The sequence below is a fragment of the Colobus angolensis genome, unplaced genomic scaffold, assembly GCF_000951035.1.
Source record: "Colobus angolensis palliatus isolate OR3802 unplaced genomic scaffold, Cang.pa_1.0 Scaffold401, whole genome shotgun sequence".
In the NCBI taxonomy this organism is placed as follows: Eukaryota; Metazoa; Chordata; class Mammalia; order Primates; family Cercopithecidae; genus Colobus; species Colobus angolensis.
The window spans coordinates 248,979-258,429 of NW_012117389.1; the positions used below are offsets into that span (position 1 = coordinate 248,979).

Below are 9,451 nucleotides of genomic sequence, written 5' to 3' on the forward strand. Positions count from 1 at the left end.
CCATCGCCTCCCGGCCTCATTAGGCCGGCGGGGCTGTAAAGCAGGAATCAGCCTCTGCCTAATCCGGACCTGGGGTCAATACGAGCCCAAACAATGGTGAGCTCCGAAGGCCACTGCGTAGCACTGGCCGCAAACTTTGTGTTCAATTCAATTTTCTAAAGCGGTGGGGGTTGGGGGCAGGGAGGTATTCGTCCACCCGAAGGCCGCTTGCGGCTCCCGGGGGTCATCAGCGAACGTCCTCTCTCGCTCGGCCCCTCCGGCCTCTTCGCAGCGCCTGGGACAGAGGGGACTGCGAGACCCGGGGACTGGTTGTCGGCCCGCGCGGGTGCCCAGGGGCCGGCGCAAAAGGGGCCGCCCCCGTGCCGGGAACAGACTTTGAAGTGGGTTTTTAGCGCGCACGTGTGAGAGCCGGGCCAGGGCCGGAGCGGGGACCCGCTGAGAGGAAAGAGGAGGCTCCGGCCGGGACCCCTACCCCTCCCCCGCTTCCCCGTGGCTCCGGCCTTTTCAAGCCGCGGCCGGGGGCCCGTAGGCCTCCCACACCCACCCCCACTCCCGCGCCCTCCCCGCGCCGCGCGCAGGCGCACACCTCGCAGCCGTCGAGTCGGATTTTGCTGCGAGGGGGTGGGGGGTTAGAGTTGAAAGCGGCTTTGCAGTGCCGCGGCCTCGGTTGAGCTGGAGGGAGGGGAGGAGAGGAGAGGGATATGGGAAGGGGGGCTGGTTTTGGGGCGGCTTTCGAGTCGTGAACATGGCGGCCGGATGCGAACCCCCGCGGAGCACAGCAAAGCGCAGACTACAGGCTGCCGAACTGTTACGTAGTTTAAACTCCGTTGTTATGCCTCAGCTCTGGGCGCCTCGCGGAGGAATGTAGGTCGTGGCGGTTGAGCACAAAATTGTTTAAAAAAACGGAAGCGAAGAAGTTCTTCCTGGGCATTCTCCTGGGAAGTTGGCGTGTGCTTTTTGGGTTTGGGGTTCCCATGGGACTTGGACAAAAAACCCGCCAGAGGCCTCCCCACCCACCTGGCCTGACTTAAAACGCCCCCTCCCGGAGCTCCCATGGGTAGGGGATGCCATTTCGAGTTATCAGGCCCCGGTTGGGATTCCACAGAACGTTTGAGTCCCTAAAAATGCCCCAAGAGTGGACAGTATGTTCTCTTTCAGGACAGTGGCGAAGCCTATGAACACGTAGGCACCATTTTCCAAGAAAATGCCCCGGCTCTTCAACAGACAAGTGTGCCATTGCTAGTTCGACCCCTACACGTTGCTCAGGCTCCGTTTTCTGTATATCTCATTTAAACGTGAGCCTATGAAAATTGGCACTGTAGCTTTGGTGTCTGCCCTAACAGTTGGTGGTCTTATGTTAAGGGAAAAAAAGGCCAGAATTCCGAAAACTTTTAATTCAGCTTTTGCTTAACTGCCTTAATGCTGGCGTTGAAAGAACCCCTGGTAGCTCTGGGATCTCGAGCTCATGTTTTCTCCGTAGAAAAATGCTGCAGATTCACTTTCAGATGTGTCTTTTGTGAGGGAAAAGAAAATGTAAGATTTTAAAAAGTGTAGTAATTGAACCTCAGCTCCTCTAGGAAAATAAACGGCTCGAACTCTTCCAGGTTGCGTCTTCGTGGAGACCAACGGCCAAACGGAAAAGTCAGCCCTCTTGGGGTTGTCCAGTGTCACGCATTTGGGCTTCTGAAGGTGTGGGGCAGTTCCCGTGGGCCACCTTGGGAAGGGCCCCAGGTGGGTGGGCAGGTCATTAGCAAGGCTGGCCCAGATCTGGGGGGAAATCTGCAAAACAGTGCCTTTATCTGCAGAGAACAATTGATGGGGTTGTCTTTCCTCCTTTTCAGTGCACAAAGAAGACGGCTTTGGAGCAAGAATTTGGAATATGCATTTAAGTTGTCGTGCTTTGCATTGGAAACCCATGGGCAATTAAAATAAGCATGCCCTGTAGTATTTTCTGTCCTTTTCTTATGTGTGATTCCTGCAAGTCAGAGGGGGCCGGAGCCTCTTCAGTAGTTTGGAAACTTGTTTTGAAATTGCCACCAAGCCGATATATATATATATATATATTTTTCCTGTGGGTGAAGTTTCCTTCCCCGGTTCACTCACTCCCCCTTTCCCCACCCCCTCACTGGAATTGTATTGACATCTTTGAGAGATCAAAGGAAGTAAATGGTGCTTGCTGTATACTCTGTTTTTCCATACTGTAGTGTGAACCCTGAGGTTTGAGCTTTTTTTTGGTTAAATCTCTTGGTACCAAAAGTGTGGAAGATAAAAAGTTCATTAACTTAAGAAAGCTTTAGCCAATGGTTAGACGGAGTTTGTCCCTTTAAGAGCTACAGAGCCCAGATTGTCTCTTAAATTGACTTTAAAGTCGAGCTAAGATGCATTGGTGGACTGTTTCCCCTGGATACCTGCGGTGTTCTTTGGGTCATTTGATATGGTAAAACTGGTTGATTTTCATAGGAGTTATGTGAATGGAATTTCTGCAAAACCGGGCAAGTGATAAATTGATAGAGCTCTTATATTTGTTTGGATGACGACTCCAAAGGGCACTGCTTTTTTACCGAGGTTTGGTTCTATCATAACCATTGAAATTTACAGCTTGGAAAACACTAACTTTGCTGGAAGCATTTGAAGCGGGGAGTGTTCAGAGTACTTGGACTAATGGTAACTTAACAGAGGAACATAAATCCTTTGAATATTAGAGAAACTCGTTTCAAAAAATCTGTTGAAACTGAAGAAAATCTCTTTCATTAACATTTAACAAACCAAGCAGTTTTGTATATTTTTAATCTGATGACAGTTCAACCTATTTACAAATCTGATGAATGGAGAGAAATGTAAGCTTTATAGTAACTGTAACAATAGCTTTCACCAGATGGCAAATTTATGTTTGATCTCTAATAGGGTGTGTGTCTTGTGTCATATGTTTTATTAAAATACAACCTGCGTCAACACCATTTGAATTTGAGGTGTTAAAAATAAAACATTCCATCGTGTTTTATTATAAACCAGAGTTTAAAACAACATATCCATGTAACGTTTTATGACATTTTTTCTAAGAGGAAATGTGGCCTGTTTTGACCTATCTGCAGTTCACTTTTTGTTTTTTTGCCAGTGTTGTCCTGCTTGGTATCCGGGACAGTCTCTAATTCCTGACGAAGAACTTGATACTGACGTTGGTATGCAGCAGCCAGCCCTCCATAACACTACCTATCCTAAATGCAGGGTTAATGCCGAACCTACTGTGCAAGAAATGATTTACTGATGAGGTTTCAAAGAAAACCACATCAATTTGGATGTCTGTTACCTTGAAGTGATCATTTTAAGAGTAGTAGCTTCTTCCCTAGGTATAAAAAGACTATTTTCTTCTTTTGGTGTATTTCATCCTGTGTTGAGCAATCATTTGTGAAATGAAAAAGCAAAAAAACTCCCCCCAATTTAGGATTTATAAATGGGAAGATGGAGGTGAAGTCTGGCCTAATTCATAACCCAGTATGCATTATCTCATACATTGTGTTGACCTTGTTGAAAATCTTTTTCAAATATCAGCATTCTATATGTAGAACTAAAGTGTTTAAAACTAGAAACATGAATTATTGTTTTGTTAATTTCATGTTTGTGTTCAGAAAGCAATACCCAGGATCCCTTCAATTTTTGTTTGACTTAAATAAAACCGTTTAAATTATTTTTGTGATTATTGTTTTATTAAAATGACAGTAGCCCCTAAATAACTTTGATTAATCTGTTGACTTGGGACAATTTATGTTCAATTCACATTTTTCACGATATAGCTGGGCTTTCACTAGGCAATAAATGGGGGTGGGGAGGAACCCGCCGAACAAACCACAAACAACTGTTTTGAACTCACAGTGTTTTCCCAGAGGGGTTCAAGGCCAGGTGCTGGGAAGACCAGGGGAAGAATTCAGAGTCAAGGATTGATTGAGGTGATTAGGAGGAATGAAAGGATGCAGGAGTTTGGAGGGAAAAAAAAAGAGCATTTGAACACCAATATTTGGGTGAGAAAGAGAGGGAAAGATAAAGCTGAAGATAACCTGAAAGATGAAAAGAGTGCCTCCGTGGCATCCAGGGAGGAGACATTGCAACATTACATGTATATTATTCAGAAGCCCTGAAGTGGTTTTTGGGGCAGACAATTTGGCACAACCATTGATTAGAACACTTAGAGAATCATGGAATATAGGTGTTATTAAAACACAAGTCATTAATTATCTGTAATGTTAGAGAAGATGAAGACACTACAGAAAAATTATTGGAACTCTAGATACTTGATTTCTCATTTTAAATTTAACATCTATAATCTAGTGTAATCTGTGAATGACTATCATTCTATTTATTTGGCATGATTATGCGATGATGAAGTATTATAAAATTGCAGCCTGATAGCGTATATTACTATTATTCTTTAGATCCAGTTTCATTGAAATTTTTGGTAAGTAGACTGATGATAGTATAATTTTTTAGTAGTAGGAAACATGCTCATCTCCCTGTGATTCCAATTGTTCATTTACATCAAGAATAATAGAAAAGGCCAGGACAAGGAAGCCTATGATTCTTTGACTCTCAGCTTCCTAACACCTGACATTTTCTATGCCCCATAACAATGTTGGTAAAATTTTTGTGTTTTGTTTTGTTTTTAAGAACAAGAACTGTGTTCTTTCAGACAGGCAGTGGAGTATAATAATGGGATTGTTGAAAAAGCCCTACGAAAGGTAAGCTACAGAGTTGTTCATGAGCCAGCTGCACTGGCTCATTTGACCAATGTCAGCATCCTTCAAATAAGGATAATACCTCTTAGGGTTGTTCTATGGACTAAACAAGAAAATGTCCATAAAGAGCCTGTCACGGAGTAGTCCCTGAACAAATAATGCCTTCTTTTCCCCTTGCAGGTAGTTATTGTTTTGTTGCTTTTGGGGTAGTTTCCTATTTTTACTATTATAGAATATTTTACTAAAAACATATAGTGGTTTGTACTGCATTGCAAATTTAATAGTTTTCAGAAAGTAGATGGAGATTTGTGGCATGTAAGAAATACTGCATTTCATAAGCATAATCACTAGATCGGGCATGTGGGTTTATGAACATAGCTATGAATATTTAAACACATAAAATTAAAATGTTATTAAATGCCTGTTGTTCATTATCTTCCAATGAAAACACTTATTCTTAGATAAAAATAAGTTGTGTACTTAAAATCTGTAAACATGGTAATTTAATGGTTTGGTTTTAATTGAATAAAATTTTTACTTTAGTCAACAGCTTGATTCTTATATTAAAATTCAGTGACAATTTTACAATGTGAAAGTTGATATTCACATATAACAAAAAGATTAAATCTATGTCTTAAATTATTCAGTTTCCCCTTACCAAATTTATGATCATATTATGTAGTTGTGACTATAGAGTAATGAGACTGATTTTCTTTGGAGCTTGGAAGCTAGCCCTGAACACAGTTGCCAGTGAGGAGTCCTGAAATGTTTTGACCAATGTCAGCATCCTTCAAATAAGTTTATGGATTCCATGGGTGATGGATTCACTTAAGATAACAACAACAACAAAACAGACAACCACCACTAGTCTTACTACTTTACAGCCATACGTTTGGTTTTATTATGTTGTAAAGGTTACTCTGATTTTATATTATGTTAATAAACTGAGGCTTGACTGAAAGACAGCATAGAAATGCTCTACTACAGCATTATAGAATTTTGTTTTCAATTATAAGTCTATTTATACAGAAAAACAAAACAAAACCACCAACACACAGCTCTTCCTGAGTGAGCTGTCTAAGTGGCAAGTGTTTCTTTCCTTCCCACTGATTTTGGAAACTTGGGGCTTCCCAGAGAAGCTGTACTGCTAAATAACATGGGCTGTTTTACGGAGGCCTGGGAGGCTTTTTTTCACTGGTTTGTCAGCTTTGTCTAACTCTTTCTTCCTGACTCTCTCATATTTACCCTGCCCAATTAAACATGAAGGTCAGCCTTGTAAAATTTATTTTGAGGCTGAGTGTGGTGACTCACACCTGTAATCCCAGCACTTTGGGAGGCCGAGGCGGGTGGATCACCTGAGGTCAGGAATTCGAGACCAGCCTGGGCAACATGGTGAAACCCTGTCTGTATGAAAAATGCAAAAAATTAGCCGGGTATGGTGGTGCGTACCTTTAATCCCAGCTATTCAGGAGGCTGAGGCGGGAGAATCGATTGAACCCAGGAAGTGGAGGTTGCAGTGAGCCAAGATTGCACCACTGCAGTCCAGCATGGTGATAGAGCAAGACTCTGTCTTTAAAAAAAAAAAAAAAAAAAAAAGCCCTTTTTAGATTTTTATTCATTTATTTTTATTTTTTGAGATGGAGTTTTGCTCTTGTTCCTCAGGCTGGGGTGCAATAGGGCGATTTCAGCTCACCACAACCTCTTCCTCCCAATTCTCCTGCCTCAGCCTCCTGAGTAGCTGGGATTACAGGCATGCGCCACCATGGCTGGCTAATTTTGTATTTTTAGTAGAGGCAGGGTTTCTCCCTGTTGGTCAGGCTGGTCTCAAACTCCCGACCTCAGGTGATCTGCCCGCCTCAGCCTCCCAAAGTGCTGGGATTACAGGCATGAGCCACCACTCCCAGCCAAAAGTCCTTTAAAAAAAAAAAAAATTAGGTCATCAGAAACTTCATTGGTGAAATAAGCAAAATGAGTATGCTAACAATTCCCTCTGTAATGTCCCAGAGTCAATCATAGAAGGCTATTTGTGGTACAAATAAATCAATGCATTGATATAAATCCAGTATAAATGAATTGTTTACAAATGATTCACTAATGTTACCCAGCCAGAACTTACACAGAAAAACTACACTCATATCTTTTTTGCGAAACACCAAGAGAGTATGTAATTGGTTGGCCAGCTGATATTTCTTTGGAGACCTCACTATGCTTTACAAAAAATATTTAGCTACTCTGAGATGTGACGTCTTACTGGCCATGATGATAACCAAAAACAGAAGGTGTTTCATTAACTTCTGGCCAATGACATATTAAATGAAGATGCTCAGTTGAGCAGCATCAGTGATTTCAATTGACTCATCAATCGCTAGTATGTAGCTGCCATCATGTTTCACTTTGCTAACAAGCTGATATCCCACATCTGATGCCAACAACTCAGGTCCTTCAAACAAATGACATGTTTGATAAAGAAATCTTTTCAAAATCATTATGCACTTCAGCATTTGTCTTTTCTTCTAGCACAGCATCTGTGCATCTGTTCCATCAGGCGTCTATTCCTTGATCATTTCTGAGCCTTCCATGATTTTTGAGCCTGATTTGCTGGTATCTCAGGAATGAGAAATGAAGCTTCTTCCATTGAATATTATGTTATTGAACACTGAAACACAATCTTTATGTCCAAGGTTTTAGATTTAATCTTGTGGATTAGACTGCAGGGGAGCATTATCACAGCCTTTCTGATAAGACAATGTTGTGAAAAAATTGAGTTGGAGGGAGAACAAAGTCCTAATTTAGGAATAACATTAAGAACATATTTTTGTTTGGTTGGTTTTGGTATGGGTTCTTGAAACTTCACACCGCTTTCAGCGCTGTAAAGCTTCCAAGTTTTAAAGCATCTCTGAAACATTGAAATGAAAAGTCACATGATGCAACTGGTAAAAATGGATGCAATTCATTCCTTAGTGAGCCCTGCTTAACTATATAATTTGCTCATATGCATTAAATTGAGGAAGTCTTCATCTCTAGTTTGCATATATCTGGATTGCATGCAACTGTCTCCACTAGATTCCTTGTAATTGCATACTGACTAATGGTGTGATACAGCTATTTTAACACTGAATTGAAGCCCCAATACTGCTATTAACAGTGTAATCACTTTGATTAAGTGAATAATTGAAATATAATACTTCAAAATCAGAATGCAGGACAATAACTACTTCCCTATTTTATTTTTATTTATTTTTAAATTTTTTTTAAGATATGAGCTCTTGCTCTGTTGCTCAGGCTGGAATGCAGCAACCTGATCATAGCTCACTGCAGCTTCAAACTCCTGGATTCAAGTGATCCTTCTACCTCAGCCTCCCAAGCAGCTGGGACTATAGGCGTGTACCACTATGCCCAGCTACATTCCTAATGTTTTGTAGAGAACGGGGTCTTGCTGTATTGCCCAGGCTGGTCTCAAACTCCTGGTCTCAAGCTCTCCTCTTGCCTTGGCCTCCCAAAATGCTGGGATTCAAGGCGTGAGCCACTGCATCCGGCCCTCACGTCTCAATTTTTTTTTTTTTTTAAAGAAAAGTCTAGGCATACCTTTGAATTCATAAATAAGCCAATATAGTTTTATATTGGGGAAACACTAAATCAGAAAATAAAATAAATTGTAATTGATAAATTCCAAATCTTGATACCCAATAAATATTTTATCAAATCTATACTTCCTTCTTTAACACTTCTTTTAAGTGTTATAAATTTAGCATCCATATATAGTATAAATAGGTTAATTAAAATCAAATCACTGGCTAGGTGCGGTGGCTCATGCCTGTAATCACAGCACTTTGGGAGGCTGAGGCGGGCAGATTACAAAGTCAGGAGATCAAGACCATCTTGGCTAACACGGTGAAACCCCATCTCTACTAAAAATACAAACAATTAGCCGGGTGTGGTGGCGGGCGCCTGTAGTCCCAGCTACTCAGGAGGCTGAGGCAGGAGAATGACGTGAACCCGGGAGGCAGAGCTTGCAGTGAGCCGAGATCGTGCCACTGCACTCCAGCCTGGGCGACAGAGAAGACTCCATCTCAAAAAATAAAATAAATAAAATAAAATAAAATCACGTTGGAAAGGTAATTGTGCAGTTTTTATTTTGTTTTGTTTTGTTTTTGAGTTGGAGTCTCACTCTATTGCCCAGGCTGTAGTACAGTAGCACAATCTCAACTCACTGCAACCTCCACCTCCTGGGTTCACGTGATTCTCCTACCTCAGCCTCCCAAGTAGCTGGGATTACAGGCATGCACCACCATGCCAGACTAATTTTTGTATTTTTTAGTAGAGACAGGGTTTCACCATGTTGGCCAGGCTGGTCTCGAACCCCTGACCTTAGGTGATCCACCCTCCTTGGCCTCCCAAAGTGCTAGCATTACAGGCATGAGCCACCGCGCCCAGCTGTGTGCAGCTGTTTTTAATTTGCATTCATTTATTTCAATGTATGGCCTCTGGCATTTTTTTGTTGGGATTGGGAGAGAGTTGATTCTGTAGCTTGCACTAATTGAAACTTATTTGGTGCATATATAGTGTTCGATAAAGGACCTGCGGCTATATGTGCACAGATATACGTTAGTTTAGATTAAAAGTACATGTTAGGCAGGGCACAGTGGCTCATGCCTGTAATTCCAGCACTTTGGGAGGCCAAGGTGGGTGGATCACCTGAGGTCAGGAGTTGGAGATCAGCCTGA

The 9,451-nt window shown here is 41.9% G+C and overlaps 1 pseudogene across 1 annotated transcript in view; it reads left to right on the forward strand.

The window, feature by feature from the left end:
• The first annotated feature begins 756 nt into the window (after positions 1 to 756).
• Positions 757 to 9,451, forward strand: part of LOC105521602 — a 188,777-nt pseudogene continuing 180,082 nt past the window's right edge. The window contains exons 1-4 of the transcript XR_001003298.1: positions 757 to 812; positions 1,605 to 1,731; positions 3,116 to 3,244; positions 4,660 to 4,730. The product of XR_001003298.1 is annotated as a zinc finger FYVE domain-containing protein 9-like (transcript). The remainder of the gene's footprint in view (positions 813 to 1,604; positions 1,732 to 3,115; positions 3,245 to 4,659; positions 4,731 to 9,451) is intronic.